Raw genomic sequence first — 20517 nt, 5'->3', positions numbered from 1 at the left:
CAGGACTCAGTTCATGGCCAGAACTTGTCCTGCCACAGTGCCCGGCCCGTCCTCCTCCAGAGGGGGAACTGCAGCAGGAGAAACCCTGGCCTCCCTGGCGAGGGGCTGTAGGGCCCCCGGGCGCTACGGGGCTCTCCCTGCAGACTCTCCCCAGCTCAGGCCCCTGGCCCCCTGACTGCAAAGTGGAGGAGATTGTACAAAATGTTCTGGGGTTTTTGAAATTCAATTGTAAAAACAATACTCATTTTAGAAAATTGGCAATTACAAATGAGCGAAAACGAAAGCAGTTTAAAGTAATTAAAAACCACCCTTGCTAGGGGATGAGAGGGAGGAGGAAATAGTTGTTTAATGGGTACAGGGTTTCAGTTTGAAAGTTCTGGAGATTGGTTGCAAACCAATGTGAATATACTTGAATAATATTGAATTATACACTTAAATGGTTAAGACGGTAAATTGTATATGTATTTTACTACAGTTTTTTTTTTTTTTTAAGGAAGGATTAAGCCTAAAGGAAAAGAAAAAAAAAAGTCACCTGTAGCTTTACTCTCCAGAGGTAACCACCATATATAAGACAGGATGGGCAAATCTGAGAAGGGAGCTTGTGTAAAGAGGCTGTGCAGAGCCACGAGGACCCAATGTCGTCTCTGAAATGAGCTCCCCGGAGGCCTTGGGGTGGCGTTCGGGGAGGCGGCCGACGCCAGACTTCAGGCTGGAGCCTGCTATTGTTCCCACAGACTTACTGGACTCCCTGGAGCCTCTCTTAAGTGACGGTCAGAGCTGACGTGCTCCTGAGGCTTTGGTCAGTATTTGTGAAGGGCCAACTATGGGCAGAGAAGCCCTGGGCAGATGGGGGAACATAGGGGAGGTGAGTTATCAGAAGACCTCGGCTCTTAGTGTAAATTCCATGTATGTCTCTCGAGTGTCTCCATAACACGTCAGTGGGTAGGTCCCATTTGTCATGAGTCACTGGTTACCATGGAAAGTGGAAACAGCCGCTCTGGGCTCAGCCCTTGAGAAACGAGTGGAGGTGGAAAGGCCAGCCAGCAAGATCCCAGTCTCTCCCGGATGCAGGGTCTTCTGCAGCTTGCTCTGCTCTTCTGCATGGTCAGGCTGGTAGGGGAGGTGGGGTGCGCAGCAGCATTGCCAAGTGCCCAGTGCTACTCCCAGGACAGGAGTGCTGGCTCCTCTGGGGCTCGAGTCACCTCCTGTCCTGGCCACAGTCATACACATTCCTCCTCCTCCTTGTTCAAGAGGCTGGGCCCTCTCTGCTTCCCGTCTCCTCCTCTCCTGCTGTGATACTGGGTGATGCTGAAGCCCACATGGACAGTCCTCTGCGACCCTGGCATCTGCTCCTGGTCTTTCCTACAGCTTTGGACACTCTGCTCCACCCCGGCCTTTTGGTCCCGTGGTCACCTCCTCACTCCCAGGACCCCCAGGAGCGTTTCCATGTCTGGATGTGGGAGCTCTTGACCATGATTGCCTCGTTCCAGCTCTGTTGCTCTATAAGTGGTAGTTATTCTTTATACACGTCTAACCTTCCTGGTTCTCAGCTGCTCTTCTTTCTCCCAGTCCATCAGTTGCCTCTGCTCTTCACTTCCTTTCTGAGGGTCCCAGATCCCACGGTTCATCACACACAACCCTCTCTTAAAGTATTTCTGAAGGCCGAGGTGATCACCCTTTCCTTCTCAGAAAAAAAGTTTTATTTTCTTTGGGAACTCACCAAGATGGGTGTCATCAACAAACAAAGCTGCGTTTGCCCACCCTTCCTTTTGTTACAGTATCTGCTCAGGAAATATAGTGTGCAGCACTTCACATCCATTCTTCTGTAGACAGATGGCATTTCCAGATGAGTCCTGATGTCTGGGAGCCCATCTCATTTCATACACTTCTCAGTGTCTCCTTCTTCCTCATTCTTGTCTTCTAACAGATCCACCAGGCGTTCTTTGTCCCAAGTCTTCCCTGTAGAGAGGAGCTGCCTTCTTGGAGGGCTCCCTAGTATTTGCATTATCAGCTCATTTGAGGGTAATCCCTCAGTGTGTGACTCTTGGTGGGAGACCAAGCCCAGGCTCCTACTAGTAATACAGAAACTGAAAGCATTCTGGACACGGCATCACTGTGACCCATGACTTGCACTCAGGCAGCTGGAGGGTCCCACGTCGGGAGCACGTGATGCTAAGACCCACGGCAGGGCAGCACAGGGCAGCAGTGCTAATAGCAGCATCCCATCCAGCTGCCCCTGGGGCTCCAGCTGCCCAGCCTGCCTTGGCTTCTGCCCATTTGCTCTGCCAGGTTTTCCAAGAGCTGTTGTTATGAGCTCCCAAGAGCCTTTCAGTAAATTCCTTTTCTGCTTAAGTTGGTCAGAGTTGTTTGCCATTGTTTGTAACCAAGAACCTTAACAGATCCATCCACCCCTGCTGTGAAGGGTACAGACTCTGTTCTACTAGTGGTTGTCTTTACATATCCTTAAGATAAGCAATTATTATCGTTGATTGTTCTAAAACCCCAAACTGCAGTCTGTAATACTTAATCATTCTCCTTCTCACTCTATTTTTAAAACACTTTTTTTTTTTAAGAGGCAGTAACGATGAGGACAGGCTTAAGGAATTTGATTCTAGAAACACGTTTACATTTTCTAAGCACTGTAGTATGCTTCTTCTGACAAAGCAATAAGGTTTAGGTGGTGAGCAAGGATTCTGGTTAGGCTGCCTGGGTTTGAATCCTGACTCAAAAGTCAGACTGGGGACTTCCGTGGTTGGTGGTCTAGTGGCTAAGACTCTTTGCCCCCCAGGCAGGGGGACTGGGTTCAATCCCTGGTCAAGGAACAAGGTTCCAAATGCCACATCTAAAGATCCTGCATGCCGCAATCGAAGATTCCATGTAGCTCAACTAAGACCCAATGCAGTCTAATTAATTAATTAATTTTAAAAAGTCAATCGGTGTTAGGCCAAAGTCAGTCTGGATTGGAAGATACATTTCAAAAAAACGGTGTGCAACCTGCCTGTACACATATGAGACTCAGAGGCCAACACTGACTGCTGTATCCTTCCGGTGTCCAGGTCCATAAGTCTACGAGGTTTAGTTTGAGGATGGTAGTTACTCCATGTCCCCTTGTGTGGCCTCTTTAAGTGCAACAGCTCAGCTTCACCTTTCAAGCTTCTGCACAGGCAGAGGGGGACTGTTGGGGGGCTGCTCAGGAAGACAGGCCACGGCCCAACTGGGGGACAGTGGGGATTCAGGGAAGGCCATACCTGGCTAAGAGTTCCCTGACTCCGGAGAGGTGGTCACAAGCTAGGACTAGACGGGAGGGCCAGGAAGCTGCTGCCAGATTTTCTGGAACATTTACAAGAGCACCTGAGATCTTCATTTTTAAAAAATTTTTGGTTTTTATGGCCATGCCTTGTAGCATGTGGGATCTTACTTAGTTCCCCAACCAGGAATCAAACTTGCATCCCCTGCATTAGAAGCTCAGAGTCAGGGAAGTCCCTGCTACTGCTGCTAAGTCACTGCAGTCATGTCCGACTCTGTGCGACCCCATAGACAGCAGCCCACCAGGCTCCCCTGTCCCTGGGATTCTCCAGGCAAGAACACTGGAGTGGGTTGCCATTTCCTTCTCCAATGCATGAAAATGAAAAGTGAAAGTGAAAAGTGAAAGTGAGGTTGCTCAGTCGTGTCCGACTGAGCATGGGATTTTCCAGGCAAGAGTACTGGAGTAGGATGCCATCGCCTTCTCCGAGGGAAGTCTCTACCTGGGATCTTTTAATCTAACATTCAAGTACCTTCATCAGCTCTAAGCAACGTGGGCCTCATTCATTCAGCTAAGTACTGAGTACCATGTGCCAGGCACTGCATGAGGCTGGGGGGTGGGGTGGGCATACAGGCACTGGAATACAAGGGTTCTGACAGCTGGAACTCTGGGGCACAGAAGACAGGCAGCTGCCCCCATGGAGGGAGGGCTTCCAGGAGGGGGCGAAGCTGCTCAATGCTCAAAAGCCATGGGAGAAGGGGGCTGACTGGCCCTTGACCTGTAACCAGGAAAGGGTGGAGCATCTATAGTGACAGTTCCACCAGAACAGAATTCATGGGGGGGGGACCCTAAATGGAACAGGGGGAGGAATGGACACTGGACAGGCAAAAAGAATAGCAAAGCTGACGGCAATCCAAGTTCTTTGCTCTCATTCTCTGGACTCTCCCTGGCTGCTCTTCCTGGAATTTGGACTTGAAACCTTCCCTCCAGTCTGTTTCCTTGTCTGTCTGGCCTTCAGGCACAGGCAGGATTATTTTTTGTTCCCATTTTATTAAATTTGGGAAAAAATGAATTACACAAATAATTACTTCTATTCCCTACACCTAAATTAATCACTATTAACATTTTGCAATTTGATCTCTGTCATTTTCCGCACATATACTCTCCCTCGTCAATGAATAATATTGGGTTGGCCAAAATGTTCCTTGGGGTTTTATGGAAAAACCTAAGGAACATTTTGGCCAACCCAAAAGATTGTTTTCAATCATTTGCTTTATAAGAGAACTGCCTAGAGCCATCTGGTAGAAGCTCCATGGTTATGATGGCTGGATGAAGCTGACAATGCCCAAACTGTCTAAACAGTGTTACCATCACTAGAAGTGGTCACTTAACCAGATGTTAAGTGCCTCCTGCTGCTGCTACTGCTGCTAAGTCGCTTCAGTCGTGTCCGACTCTGTGTGACCCCTAGAGGGATGAAAAAGAAGTACACCAACCCTAACTCTTGGCAAAAAAAAAGAAAAAACACAAAACCAACTCCTCCCCCTCACCCCACCGAAGCAGAAAGAAAGCCTGCAGATCTAACTGGCAGTCTACAAGACTGCTGAGGATGGTGGAGTCTGCTTAAGACACCTCAATGATGCAGGCCAAATCCAGTATAAGGACAAATTCTGTAAAAATTTGAAGAAGCCTTGGTTTCTTCAACAAATAAATGGGATTTAAAAGGGAGTTTCTGGGACTTCCCTGGTGGTATAGTGGATAGGAATCTGCCTGCCAGTGCAGGAAAACATGGGTTTGATCCCTGGTCCAGGAGGATTGCATGTACCAAGCAACTAGGCCTGGGCACAACTACTGAAGCCCACACGCCCAGAGCGTGTGCCCCACAGCAGGAGAAACCACCTCAAGGAGAAGCCCGTGCACGGCAATGAAGAGTAGCCCCCACGTGCAGCAACAAAGACCTAAAGATAAAATGAAAGGGAGTTTCTATTACAGAGTAAGAGAAGACATATCCACCAAATGTAATGAGTGGAAATGTTTGAATCCTAATTCAAACATGCCAAAGGTAGAAAGGCACTTCTGAGGCAGAAAACTGAACACAGACTAGATATTGCTATTGTCGTCATTTAGTTGCTTAGTCGCGTCCAACTCTTTGTGACCTCAGACTGCAGCACCCCCAGGCTCCTCTGCCCATGGGATTTCCCAGGCAAGAATACTGGAGTAATCTTGACAGCATGTAGCAATATTTAATAAAGTGTTTATAGGTGAAATAATAGGATGCCTGGAATCCATATTAAAATACTCAAGCCAAAAAAATAAAAAAAGGAAAGGAAAAAAGTGCGACAGGGAGCAGCTGAAAAAAGAGTGGCAAAAATATTGAAGTGGTTGAGGTGATGGGTAAAAGGGGATTCATTATATATTCTACTTAATAATGTATGTTTGAAAATGTCCATAAGACTTTGTTTGAAAAATGTATTTGGCTGCGCCTGGTCTTAGTTGCAGCATATGGACTCTTAAGTTGTGGCATGTAGGATCTTGTTCCCTGATCAGGAATCAAACCTAGGCCATCTGCATTGGGAGGACGAGTCTTAAGTCACTGGACCACCAGGGAATTCCCCAGAATAAATTTTAAACTTGCAATAAAGACACACTTTGTGTTTTCCTCAGTGTGATCCCTTATCTCTAGGTGAGAAAAATGGAATTCCTAAATTTAAGGAAGGAGAATTTTTACCTCAACAGGAAATCGCCAAAATTTTCTCCAGGTGTTTGTAATGCAGGGATTCAGGATAGTCTACCCCAAAATAAGCACCTTGGCATGCTGAATATTTTAAGCCAACTGCACTGGAAAATCAGCAGGTGCAGAAAGGACTCCCTGACCTTCCCCTGAAGCAGGTCATAAAACTCTCATGTGAGAGGTGCCCTCCCTCTGCCCAGAGGGAAGGAGTATGTTTTCTCCAAGACTGAGGAACACCAAGAGGAATCTGAACACAGAGGCCTTGCCGTTTCCGCTAGTGACACACTTATACTCCTTTCCATCCTGTCACATTTGGTCACACCCTCCACTCTTCATCAAACATAGCAAAACACTCAGGTTTAACCAATTCTTCAGGTCATTTCATTATGAAGGCTCCTGGCCACATCAAACTTAAATAAATCTGTATTATCTTGTTAATCTGCCTTTTGTTACAGGGTCCCAGCTAAAAACTTTGACAGGTAGATATTTTTCCTCCTCTTACAGTAACAACTTACCTTCTCACCAGCTTTCCCACAATCCTTAAACACTTGTTGATATTTTAATTTCTGTTCATTTGATGGATAAAATGGTAGCGTGTAATTGTTTTAAATGATGTTTTCCTGGTGGTTGTACCTCTTCATTCTTTTTATGCTACCTACATTTTTTTCTGAAAGCTACTTTTCATATCCTTTGCCCATTATTTCCTTGCCTTTTTCTTATGATAGTTTTTCATCTGTTGTTGTTTAGTTGCTCAGTTGTATCCAACTCTTTGTGACCCCATGGACTGTAACCTGCCAGGATCCTCTGTCCATGGGACTTCCCAGGCAGAAATACTGAATCGGTTTGCCATTTCCTTCTCCAGGGGATCTTCTTGACCCAGGTATCAAACCAGCGTCTCCTGCTTGGCAGGCAGATTCTTTACCACTGAGCCTCCTGGGAAGCCCATAGTTTTGTCATATTCTGATACTCAATTTTTATTATGTTACAAGTATTTGTTTCCCAATTTGTTCCTTATATTTAAAATTTTTTATGCACGCTATCTTGCATCCAAAGTTTTAAATTGTAACATGACCAAATCCGTCATAATTTTTCTGCCCTGTCATAATTTTGCTGTGTCTTGAGTGACACCTACATCCCTAGTTCTTATGCAGATGACACCACCCTTATGGCAGAAAGTGAAGAGGAACTAAAAAGCCTCTTGATGAAGGTGAAAGAGGAGAGTGAAAAAGTTGGCTTAAAACTCAACATTCAGAAATCTAAGATCATGGGATCCAGTCCCAGCACTTCATGGCAAATAAATGGGGAAACGAAATAGTGAGACTGTTTTTTCGGGGCTCCAAAATCACTGCAGATGGTGACCGAAGCCATGAAATCAAAAGACACTTGCTCCTTGGAAGAAAAGCTATGACCAACCTAGACAGCATATTGAAAAGCAGAGACATTACTTTGTCAACAAAGGTCCTTCTAGTCAAAGCTATGGTTTTTCCAGTAGTCATGTATGGATGTAAGAGTTGGACTATAAAGAAAGCTGACCACCTAAGAATTGATGCTTTTGAACTGTGGTGTTGGAGAAGACTCTTGAGAGTCCCTTGGACTGCAAGGGGATCCAACCAGTCCATCCTAAAGGAAATCAGTCCTGAATACTCATTGGAAGGACTGATGCTGAAGTTGAAATTCCAATACTTTGGCCACCTGATGCGAAGAATTGACTCCTTGGAAAAGACCCTGATGCCGGGAAAGATTGAAGGTGGGAGAAGGGATGACGGGGGATGAGATGGTTGGATGGCATCACTGACTCGATGGACATGAGTCTGAGTAAGCTTGGGGAGTTGGTGATGGACAGGGAAGCCTGCTGTGCTGCAGTCTATGGGGTCGCAAAGAGTTGGACACGACTGAGCAACTGAACTGAACTGATCATGGATTTTAATAAGAATGCTTAATTTTTTGCTCCCAAATGTTTGTCTTACATTTTCACACACATGGTTTATCTAAAATAATATGGTATTTTCTTCCTTTAGTCTGTTAGTTTGACCTTGATTTACTTGAAACATCTTGCATTTCAGAGAGAAATACTATTGGTCAACATTCTTTTACTATCTTCAGTCAAGTTGTTGTTTAGTCACTAAGTCACGTACCAAATCTAAAATATGTAGGCAAGTCTTTCTTACTCTTCTTTTTCCCCTTATTTGGGATTTTCTGAAGCTAGGACAAGGGCAGGGTCCCTTATCCAGGGCCATGCTTTCTCACTCCCCAAAACACACACATGACTCAAGATTCTCTTTTTTAAATCCCGCTGTGGGTATAATTCCTAAAATTTTGATCCGTTACTACTACTGTCACCCTGCTTATTTAAATTCTATGCAGAGTACATCATGAGAAACGCTGGACTGGAAGAAACACAAGCTGGAATCAAGATTGCCGGGAGAAATATCAATCACCTCAGATATGCAGATGACACCACCCTTATGGCAGAAAGTGAAGAGGAGCTAAAAAGCCTCTTGATGAAAGTAAAACAGGAGAGTGAAAAAGTTGGCTTAAAGCTCAACATTCAGAAAATGAAGATCATGGCATCCAGTCCCATCACTTCATGGGAAATAGATGGGGAAACAGTGGAAACAGTGTCAGACTTTATTTTGGGGGGCTCCAAAATCACTGCAGATGGTGACTGCAACCAAGAAATTAAAAGACGTTTACTCCTTGGAAGAAAAGTTATGACCAACCTAGACAGTATATTCAAAAGCAGAGACATTACTTTGCTGACTAAGGTCCGTCTAGTCAAGGCTATGGTCTTTCCTGTGGTCATGTATGGATGTGAGAGTTAGTTAGACTGTGAAGAAGGCTGAGCACCGAAGAACTGATGCTTTTGAACTGTGGTGTTGGAGAAGACTCTTGAGAGTCCCTTGGACTGCAAGGAGATCCAACCAGTCCATTCTGAAGGAGATCAACCCTGGGATTTCTTTGGAAGGAATGATGCTAAAGCTGAAGCTCCAGTACTCTGGCCACCTCATGAGAAGAGTTGACTCATTGGAAAAGACTCTGATGCTGGGAGGGATTGGGGGCAGGAGAAGAAGGGGACGACTGAGGATGAGATGGCTGGATGGCATCATGGACTGGATGGACCTGAGTCTGAGTGAACTCCGGGAGATGGTGATGGACAGGGAGGCCTGGCGTGCTGCGATTCACGGGGTCACAAAGAGTCGGACACGACTGAGCAACTGAACTGAACTGAACTACAGGGCCTAATGGTGCAAATGACTATTGACAAAGCACATATTAAAATGGCTTAAAGAAACTAGGAGATCATATTAAGCAACTGAGGATGTAAATCAATGGCCTTGGATGAGTTCCTTAACTTCTGTGTGCCTCAGTTTCCCTAAATGTAAAATGAAACCAACTCCAATACTTTGGCCATCTGATGTGAAGAGCTGATTCATTTGAAAAGACCCTGATGCTGGGAAAGATTGATGGCAGGAGGAGAAGGGGATGACAGAGGATAAGATGGTTGGATGGCGTCACTGACTCAATGGACATGGGTCTGGGTGGACTCCGGGAGTTGGTGATGGACAGGGAGGCCTGATGTGCTGCGGTTCATGGGGTCGCAAAGAGCTGGACACGACTGAGAGACTGAACTGAAGATTCTGAGTCACAGATTTGTTTTGAAAAGCCCATGATAAACTATATGAAAAGCAACCAGTACAGTGCCTGGCACACATACAGGTATTAATGTTTTAGCTGTGATCATTACTGAAACAGAGCAGAACGCTATGGTCCTTGCCCTCCATGTCCTCTGCCTGCCTTTCATCTGTGGAAAAACTTTAGACAAAGAATAATTTTAATCAGAAAAGTCAGAAAATGCAGAAACAAAGGAAAACAGTCAAAGAGACCAAATAATAATAGTTTAGTCATTAAGCAAAGTCAAGGACCTTTAGCTCCTTCTCAAGGGATTAACATTTGAGCCACATCTTGTGAGCCATCTTATAAATACTGAAACCCTCCCACCAGGTGGAGGAAGTTAACTACATGGTGCCCATGATATGAAAGTGAAAGAAAGTGAAAGTGAAGTCGCTCAGTCGTGTCCGACTCTTTGCGACCTGTGGACTCTAGCCCACCAGGCTCCTCCGTCCATGGGATTCTCCAGGCAAGAATACTGGAGTGGGTTGCCATTTCCTTCTCCAGCGGATCTTCCCGACCCAGGGATCAAACCCAGGTCTCCCACTTTGCAGGCAAATGTTTTAACCTCTGCACCACCAGGGAAGCCCTTAAAAACAAGAATCCAAGAACTAACATCAAAGATTTCAAGGGAGAAAAGGAAGCCAGGTTGAAAGAAGAAGGGGGAGGAGGTGGGGGGCGGGGTAAAAGGGGTGGCCTTACAGACGTCTCTGGCCACCTACAGATACCCAGGCATTATGGGACTTTTCCCTGGGCCTCCAGAGAAGGGAGGACTGACACTCAGCCCTTACAGAAATCAGACCAGACCAGAACCAGAATTCGAGTTCTCTGCCAAGAGGAGGTGATCAGTCTCCAATCCTCAGCTCAGGCTGAGGGCCCTTCGACCAGATTCCTGCATCCAGGACCGTGGGACTAGAAAAACAGGGAAGGATAGGAAAGGTTAAGGAGAGGAAAGAGAGAGGGAAGGAGAAAGAGCTCAATAAAGTCTCTTGTTTCTTACCGGTCGGGGCACTCTGGCCAGTTGTCCACGTCAGGAGGAGACCAGGGACAAAAGGGTCCCAGTTGTGGCCGGTGGGTCTGGTCTATTGACAGGCAAGCTGACCCCTGAGTACCCCGAGTTGTCAGGATGTCAGTCTCAGCGAAGAAGAATCCCACCAGAGTCGCCATTTGTTGCAGGAAGGAGGACCCCTTCCAGGGCCCAAAACTGGGCTCTTTTCTAACACTTGGAAATGAATTGTCCGAGGAGACACATGTGCTGACAAAGCAAGGGATTTTATTGGGAGAGGGCACCCGGGTGGAGAGCAGTAGGGTAAGGGAACCCAGAATATGCTGCTGCTAAGTCACTTCAGTCGTGTCCGACTCTGTGTGACCCCATAGACGGCAGCCCACCAGGCTCCCCCGTTCCTGGGATTCTCCAGGCAAGAACACTGGAGTGGGTTGCCATTGCCTTCTCCAATGCATGAAAGTGAAAAGTGAAAGTGAAGTCGCTCAGTCGTGTCTGACCCTCAGCGACCCCATGGACAGCAGCCTTCCAGGCTTCTCCGTCCATGGGATTTTCCAGGCAGGAGTACTGGAGTGGGGTGCCATTGCCTTCTCCGAGGAGAATATAAGCTGCCACAATTTCAAGAACTGGTTTCACTGAAACAGCAACCGACTGACCCTGGAACTAAAGACTACTTAAAACACTGAAGATGAGCACGGTCAGACCAACAGCCAACTCGAAGATGACTGTCTCTGTTTCTATGTATAAGCCTCTCTTTGTCTATAAAACCTATTGCCCCCTGACTGCTTGTGGGGCTAGAGGGGGTGGTGAGAGGCAGGTGCCCGGAGAGGTGGGAGGGGGTGGGGTGCGGTGCTGTGCTGGGGGGCTGGAGGGGGGCGGCGGTCAGCCTTTGAATGGTATCTGCCTCCTCCTCTTCCTCCCCGGCTTGCCAGCATCCAAAATAAAGCAAGGTTTTCTTTCCACCAACCTTGCCTCTTCATTGGCTTTTGGGCAGCAAGCAGAACCCCACTTTCGGTTACAGTACTGTCCCTAACTGCTTTGAGGGCAGCTTCAGACGCTGGTGGGCAGCGAGGGAAAATTCTCCAGGGTCAAGAGGCCAACTGCCAGTCTGGGGGGTCTCCACTCCGCCTCGCGTTAGGCCCCTGCCTCCTTCTAGGCTTGAAAATGGCGGATAATACGACCACGCCGCAGTGACTAGGTGGCTGCCTAACCGGATTAACGGACGTGAGCTCCTGGAACCTCCCCTGGCTCACCAGCCTGCAAAGAGTGGCTGTTTCTATGACCCGTGTTTGCTTTCCACAGCTCCACCAATAGTAAGTGCCTAGCTTGTGACCGCCCGCCAGGTCCCCGCAAGTATGGGAACCTTCGCCTACTCTACTCCGCTTACCCCACGCGCTGCCGCCCGCAACGGCGGCGGCGGCAACTTCGAACTCACGCCGGGTGACCGACAGACCATTCACCTGTGGAAGGGGCCCGCCAAGACCAAATGGCCCCCTGAGCGCAGGCGCACTACGTGCTGCCCCCCGGCTGGTGACCCCACCCCCAGTCTTGCTAGCCGCCCGCCCCTCCTAGGGCGGCCGGGGAGGGGCCTAAAGGTAGCACGGGCTCTGATTGGGCAAGGCCTAGCCACGAGGGCGCCATTCTCTTCCGGTCTGTGTGCCGCCAGGGTATGGAGTGGGGAGCGGTGGCTGGGAGCGCTTTCTCGGCTCGTCTGCAGCTGCGGTGTGCGGCAGCCTCTTCGGGGGGCGTGCAGTCCCAGCTGGCCGCGCCTGGAAGCCCTCTGGGCTCAGTGGGCACGGCCCCACACGGGCGGTCGTTTTAAGGCGAGGAGAACGCTTCTGTGACTACCCTGTGCGGGTTAATTTTGGAAGTGATGGTTAAGGATCCTGGACAATGAGTTCTCAGTCTGGAGAGTTAAAGGCACTTGAATTGTAGGTACTGATTTTGTTCCGCTGTGAGGGCTTCCATTTGAGCAGTTGGTAATGAAGTTACAAATTTTTAAGAACATCCAAGTTGTCTGAAAACGTGTGGTGAAGGGAGCAGAATGAGAGGAAAGGGGAGGAATTCCTTTTTTATCTTGAGGAGTTTCCGTTTATAGATGGTAGCGAAGGAGAGAAAGTTTGGGAGACCTAACCTACAAACATATACCAAAAGTAATCTTTGCAATCCATTTTGATATTAGCTGGTGTGAGTAAAAGATTCCGAATGAAAATAACTAGGGTGAAGCCTAACAGATTTATTCCAAATGGAAACAAGGCAAATATTAGAGGCAAGAGGTACATAGCATGAAATGTTGAAGGCCCTGTGATATGCCTGATAGTCTTGTCCTTTTTAAGCAGGAACACAGATGAAGGTGAAACTGAAGAAAATGAGTCTTTCCCCAAAGGAGATAGAAGATGGGGAGGATGAGATGTCAGAAGATAAGGACAGTGGCAGTAGAGATGAGGTATCTATATGTACAGTGTGGAGCAGAGTAACTAACATTAATTTCAACAGTCAAAATCCAGAGTAAAGCACTTAAACTGCACTATTTAATTTAAAAAGTGGTTTTATGAGCACTTCCAACTAGTTTCACAAGCCCACTGTAAACTCCATACCAAAATCTAACAAAATCATTTTTAAAAAAATTGGAGACCACTCTTAGGAGCATAGATGCAAAAATTCTAAACAAAATGTTAGCAAACTGAGCATCAGTGTTATGTAAAATGGATGATGCATTGTGACTAAGTGTGGTTTATTTGGTAAAAGTGTTCTTTGTTTGAAAAGTGATAGTGATTACCTAGAGATACTGGTTTGAAAGACAGTTTCTTTATTCTTAAAATTGCTTCCTTAAATTTCATTAGTTTGCATGCCCACCAAACATAATGTTTCCATATTTATCCTTTTGGCAGGTATTTAGATCCCTAGAATGTTCTGCTTCTGGCTGGGTGAAAGTCGCTCAGTTGTGTCCAACTCCTTGTGACACCATGGACTATACAGTCCGTGGAATTCTCCAGGTCAGAATACTGAAGTGGGTCGCCTTTCCCTTCTCCAGGGGATCTTCCCAACCCAGGGATTGAACCCAGGTCTCCTGCATTGCAGGCGAAATCTTTACTAGTTGAGCCACAAGAGAGCCTCTTCATTAATATTTGAACATAGATAGGTTAAGTTGGGTCTAGAAGAATTGAGGTGGGTGACTGGGTACACAGCTAAAGAATATTGAATGCCTCCTCTGTGCAGCCACTGTGTTAGGACTTGATACACTATCTCATTTCATCCTCACAGTGACCTTGTTAGGTAGACTGAATAGGGTTAGTGAATGGAAAGCAAATTATCCAGGGGGTAGGGGGGTGGTTGAAATAGGTGAATGGGATTAAGAGGTAGAAACTACTAGTTAGTTATAAAATAAGAAAGTCACAGGGGTACAGCACAGGGAATATAGTTAATAATATTGTAATAACTTCATATGGTGTGTAATCTGTAAAAATATGAAATCACTGCATTGTACTCAATGGTAAAGAATCAGCCTGCAATGCAGGAGATCTGGGTTTGATCCCTGGGTTGGGAAGATCCCCTGGAGGAGGAAATGGCGACCTACTCCAGTATTCTTGCCTAGTGGGCTGCAGTCCATGGGGTTGCAAAGAGTCGGACATGACTGAGCAAGTAAGCACAGCACGCACTGTGCTGTAAATCTGAAACTAACATGATATTGTATGGTAATATCAATACTTCAAAAAAGTAAATTATCCATACACACCTTTGATTGTAATTGAAAACACATTAAATGTGTGCTCAGGAGATTTCCCTGGCAGTCCAGTGGTTAATACAGGGGGTGCAGGTTTGAGCCCTGGTTGGTGAGATGATCCCATATGCCTTATGCCCCAAAAAACCAAAACGCTGAAAAAAAAAGAAACAATGTTTTAACAAGTTCAATAAAGACTTTTAAATGGTCCACATAAAAAAGTCTTTAAAAAAAAAATGTGTATTCATTTGTTAGTCTTTTGATGTGGGACTAAGGCCTTGTCTTTGACTTCACTGTTGCAGGAGCTTATCTTCTCTGTATAAAGTATACACAGAGTGTATCTTCTGCAAGGCCTTGTCTTTAAAATTTGTTTCTTTAAGGCAAAATAAAACTGACAAAACAACCCAAGAAAGCAATTTGAATACAGACTCCTACATCTACATTTTTACAGTTTTTTCCATTCTTTTATGGTTGCTCACCCACACCTAATTTGACTGCAGTTTTTAAGCATTATCAAGTGTGTCCAAAGTGTTCAAATTTGTTTTCATAGATTCGATAACTTTTTGGATTAATTTTATTGGTTTATATGAAATTTATTATGTAATTGAAACTGTAATACACTGGTCATATACAAGCTTTCATGCAAAGATAGCTGAAGCTTATTAAAGATTATTTCTGCTCATGGGGGACAGAAATGCCTAGGTGTACTGAGTACCATGTAGTAGCCCATTAGCCATACATGCTTTGCATCTCCCAGGTATCAAGTTAGTAACTCTTGTTTGGAATTGGTCATTTAATCCTTTCACAGACGGAGCTTGGTGTGACGTAGTTAAGTGGACAAAGATAGGAGAGCAGCTACTGTTCTGTGGTGTCCACAGTATGGTGCATTAACTCTCTATACCAGTCAGAGCCAAAACATTTCCTGATGAGTGTTTTTTGTTTTGAAACCCAGACTGTATTAGCTCAGAGGAAAATAGGAGTAGTCACATTATACTTTTCTTAAACTGAAATGCACGTGGTATGATTGTAGACTGTTCACACTGGCAACCCTTGGTCGTTCCTCTTTAAAATGTGTTGCCTGTGACAGTTTCCTTTGATTGGTGCAGCATATGGTCCCTTTCACATGCTTTCCCTGATCCCATGTCATTCCTATGGCCAGTGAACTGGTCCTTCATCTTATGCCTATAAATTTTGTTCAGAACCAGTAATGCTAGTCACATCATATTGTAGTTACGCATCTCTTCCTGTGATGTGGGTTGAGATCTGTATGTGTAATCAGTTATGTTTTATGTTTTGCTGGGTCTGCCATGATATCACAGATGTATGGCTAGCTGAAAAAAAAACGAAATTTACTTTCTTACAGTTCAGGAGGCCAGACGGCAAAGATCAAGTTGCTGGCAGGTTGGTTGCTTCTGCCGCACCTCACCTTGGCATGCAGATATCTGATCTATGGCTGTGTTTTCACAAGGTCATCTACTGCCCATAGTTCTTCATTTTTGTATATGGTGAGTCTTCAGTGAGTGTTCTGCTACAATTTTCATCTTTAGTCATTGAGTTTTGTAATACCATGCCCAGTTTTTAGTGGCTCTGGATGGGGATTGATGGTGTAATTGGGAAGCACGAGGTCCAACTTCAGGGGCCTGGCTCTCATTCTTGTGTATGTTTCAGGTGCCAGTGTGGGGCCCTCTCTTGTGTTTTGCAGAGCTCAGCGTGTCTGACTCTTTGCAACTCTACGGTTGGACTGTACGCCTGCAGGCTTCTCTGTCCATGGGCTTCTCCAGGCAAGAATACTGGAGTACTCCAGAGGATCTTCCCAACTAAGAGATGGAGCCTGCATCTCCTGCATTGCAAGTGGATTCTTCACTGCTGAGCCACCAAGGAAGCCCCCCTTTAGTGTTTTACTAGTGTGCCGAGATTTGGGACTCCACAGGCACATGGAGCCACTTAGACAGTAGTTGATTTGGTGTGTTTTCTTAGGTGGTATCTTGCATAGGTTTTAGAAACCTAGATCCTTTCCTGTAGAGATTCTGATTTGAAAGTTTTAAGTGAAGTCCCAAGAAATTTTTTCCCCTTTTTATTTCTTAGATAAGCATGCCAGGTGATCCTGGGGCTGGGAGCTCTTTTATTGCACACTGAGAAATTCATCCTGGAGAAATCAGCGTGGACGCTAACATGTGGGCCTGAGCAGACTTTGCACTTGCTGACTGTGCAGTGTGACTGCCACCTCCTGGCCACAGGGGAGATATCTCTTTATTGTTGCTCTTCTCTAGCTCAGTTGGTAAAGAATCCACCTGCAATGCAGGAGACCCTGGTTCGATTCCTGGGTCAGGAAGATCCTTTGGAGAAGGAAAAGGCTGCCCGCTCCAGTATTCTGGCCTGGAGAATTCCATGGACAGTCCATGGGGTTGCAAAGAGTTGGACTCGACTCTCACTTTCACTTTTTCACTTTCCTCCTCCAGGTTGTTGTCCTGCAGAAGAATAGTAGGAAGATTACTACTGCTCCAGGAAATAAAATAAGAAAAAAAAAGTTTCTCGGAGCCATTTGCTGAGAAGTTAAAATCACCACACAGGAAGGGGCCAAGTTTCCAAAAGACAGCAGGATTGCCAAGCTCGAGGACCGTGAGAAGAGGGCTGAGAACTCTGGGGAGGAAGAAGGTAAAAACTGTGAGTTGGATCAGTATGAGAGAGGTAAACAGACCCTTCTTGGGGCGTCCCTGCTGGTGACTACAGTGCCATGGTACATGGCTTTTGGAGGGCCTCTGTGGAAATACCACCCTTGGCACCCCTGGCCGATTCCCCAGACTTGCTTTGAGGGGTCCCAGTGGACATTAGGCTTCTTCTCTCCACATGACCAGATTCAGAGTTTTATCTTTGAATATTGTATATTATTTGTTTCTCTCTTTGTGCTTGTAAACCAACCAGGTTAATTGTCCCCTAGATTTGACTCTCAGTGATTCTTTTATCCTAATGGCATCTGTGTAACATTTTAAATGGTATTGCTTCCAAAGCAGTAATTCTCAGCATTGGTATTAAAATACAGTGGCAGTACATTTTTAATTATTTCAAAATAAAAGTTTGAAATGACAGTGAATTTTTTTGTCTTAGATGTGTGTATATAGTCAGACTTAGGAGCAGTTACTCCCAAAGATGAATTTGTTATTTTCATTCTCAGCTAGTCTGTGCAGTAGTAATTGATTAGGTGGGTTTTCATTTAGATTCTAGAAAAGAAACCTTGTGTCCTACACGGGCCAAGGGGAGATGAGCCTTTCCCTGGGGGGTGGAGGAAAATGATCAGGATCATGAGGATGATGACAAAGGCTGGGAGGAAGAGGAAGGTCACATTGCAGGTGAATTCTTTACCACCTGAGCCATGAGGGAAGATCCCGGTATGGACTGCAGCGTACCAGGCTTCCCTGTTCTTCATATCTCCCAGAGTTAGCTCAAATTCATGCGCATTGAGTCGGTGATGCTGTCTAACCATCTCATCCTCTGTCACCCTCTTCTTCTGCTTTCAGTCTTTCCCAGCATTATACCACAGCCTGGACCCGCTCCCATGGCTCAGACCACAGAGAGTTCCGTGCTTTATTTGATGAGTTAGATGCCCAACATGGAAGCATGTTCTGCTCCACGGGACTGAAGTGGCTGAGTCGTGGTGTAGTCCTAAGGCAGTTTTTGGAACTGGTGGAAGAAGTTGAGTTTTTCATGTCCTCTGGAGGAGAATCTGTGCCTCAGCTCACGAGCAGAGATTGGGTCAGAGACTTCGCCTTTTGGTTGTCATTATGACACACCTAACCATGCTGGCTATTTCTCTAGAAAGGCATGCACAGGTGCTGGCACAACTGTATAATTCAGCTGACTCATTCCTGGTGAAATTGTGTCTTTGGGAGACTCATTTGGCACAGAACAACCTGGCCCACTTTCCTGTGCTGGAGTTAGTTTCCAAAAATGAAAATGATGGCCTGCACTACATCTCTCAAATTAAAGAGTTGAAGACTAAATTCCAAAAAAGGTTCTCCGATTTCACACTTTATGAGAATGAACTGATACTGCTCCGTTCCCCTTTCTCAATTAGGACTCATAATGTGAATGAAGAGCTACAAATGGAAGTTAGTGAACTGCAGTGCAATACTACACTGAAAGCCAAATACCACAATGTTGAGATTCCTGAATTCTACAGACATCTTGGGAATGGTTACCCTAAATATAAACACCATTGTGCAGAGATTCTGTCCATGTTTGGAAGTACTTATGTTTGTAAGCAGCTATTCTCTGCTGTGAAACTAAAGAAAACCTAAATGTGGCTCCCAGTTAAAAGATTCAAGGATGAATTCTCTGCTGTGTGTTGCAATGCAAGGTCCACAGCCTGATGTTGACTGACATCTTGTGGAGTAAGAAAGGAATGTCAGATTTTTAATTTCAAAGCTGAAGAGTAATAAATTATGGAACTTTGAACAGTTATTTCTGTTTCCAAATTACATTTTTTTTCAATGTCAAATTTAAAGTGCAATCTCTGGCATTGTATTTGTACCTTATAAGATATAAAAATAACATTTGATTATATCCTGGCAGTTTATTTTCTTCTATACTTTGCCTTTCTAGCACTTAGACTATTCAAATTTATAAACCTCTGCCCTAAAGGCAGCCATACTTTCCTTAAAGGTGCTTGTGAACCAGGGATGTGAACCAGGGAGTCAGCTGGAAGAATAGAATGTTTAGACACCTTGTGCAGCCTTGTCCCATAGGAAGACAGACATACCAAACTGACCGAGGGGCTCAGGCCAGGTGTGCACTGATGGGCCTTCACCAGAGTAAATTCTCTGGGCGTCACATGAGCCACAAGGTTGATTTCCAGGGGTGGGATTCCTCTTCCGTTCTGCTAGGCTCTGAGAAGGCCAGAGAACCACCCTGTCGTCCAGGGAAGGAGAGGCAGATGGCATCAGTGACCCTCAGGACAGCCTTCCAGTGGAGGCCCTGGCCACTAAGGAGGAGAAACTCAGCTGGACAGTCACCGCGGAGCAAAGGGGGATGGAGGCTTTAGGACAGATCTAACCCATGGCTCCAGTCTTGGCTGGGCCATCAGTGCTCTCCAGAAGTCTTCCATTTCTCTTGTCCTCGTGACCCCCTCTTCTCCCCCGAAGCCAGACCGTTCTCTCCCTCTTGTTTGGTAACATCACCTACTAAATAAAGCCATGGTATCCCTCCCTGCCCCCACAACTCACCTTAGGACCCCTCTCGTCACCTGGACGCTCTTCGTGCATCTGCAGCCTCCTCCCCTCCTAAGGTGCCTTCCTCCTGCCCCTGACTGATCTCCACCCCTCACTGCACCCCAGTCTCCATCCCCTGCCTCTTTAGGGCTTTCCTCCATCCTCTACCTTTCTGTATTTCTGGGATTTTTGTTGGCACTGGCTCCTTCCACCGAAATTAGACATGACCATGGAGAACGTCCCTGGTGGTCCTGTGGCTAAGACTCTGCGTTCCCAGTGCCAGGGGCCCTGGTGTGGGATCTTCTAAGCTCATTCACTGCTCGTTGTTGTGGTTTAGCTGCTAAGTCGTGCCCAACACTTTTGTTACCCCATGGGCTCTAGCCTGTCGGGCTTCTCTGTCTGTGGGATTTCCCAAGCAGGAGTACTGGAGTGGATTGCCGTTTCCTCCTCCAGGGAAGGCATGGTCTCTAAGAGTTGTTTGTACACCCATGTTCACAATAACTAAAATCCAAGTGTCTCTCAATGGATTGATGGATAAGCAAAATGTGGTTTATACATCCGATGGAATATTAGTCATCCTTTAAAAAGGAAGGAAATTCTGACACATGCTATAAATTGATAAACCTGAGAACATGATGCTAAGTGAAATAAACCTGACTAAAAAAAAAAAAAAAACCCAGCATGATTTTACTTATTCGAGATGCTGAGAGTAGTCAAAAATCATAGAAGCAGGAAGTTGAACAGTTATTGCCAGGTCTATGGGGAGGGAGGCTGGGGAGTTTTTGTTTCATGGGTATAGAGTTTCAGCTTTATAAGATGAAAAGAGTTCTGGGGATAGATGGTGGTGATAATTGCATAACATTATGAACGTATTTCATAACATCAAACTGCACTGAAGAAAATTAAGACGGTAAACTTTATTGTGTGTATTTTACAATAAAGAAAATC

General features: G+C 45.7%; 1 long non-coding RNA gene across 1 annotated transcript; it reads left to right on the top strand.

Annotated features, from left to right (window-relative positions):
- Positions 1-12964: 12964 nt before the first annotated feature.
- On the top strand, positions 12965-18855 carry LOC138076959 (uncharacterized). Its single transcript, XR_011144688.1, has 4 exons — positions 12965-13090; positions 15729-15870; positions 16825-17020; positions 17881-18855. It is a non-coding gene; the product is annotated as an uncharacterized lncRNA (long non-coding RNA).
- Positions 18856-20517: the final 1662 nt, after the last annotated feature.

This window comes from Capricornis sumatraensis, chromosome 3 (genome assembly GCF_032405125.1).
Source record: "Capricornis sumatraensis isolate serow.1 chromosome 3, serow.2, whole genome shotgun sequence".
Lineage (NCBI taxonomy): Eukaryota > Metazoa > Chordata > Mammalia > Artiodactyla > Bovidae > Capricornis > Capricornis sumatraensis.
This window is presented reverse-complemented; position numbering and strand designations above follow the sequence as displayed.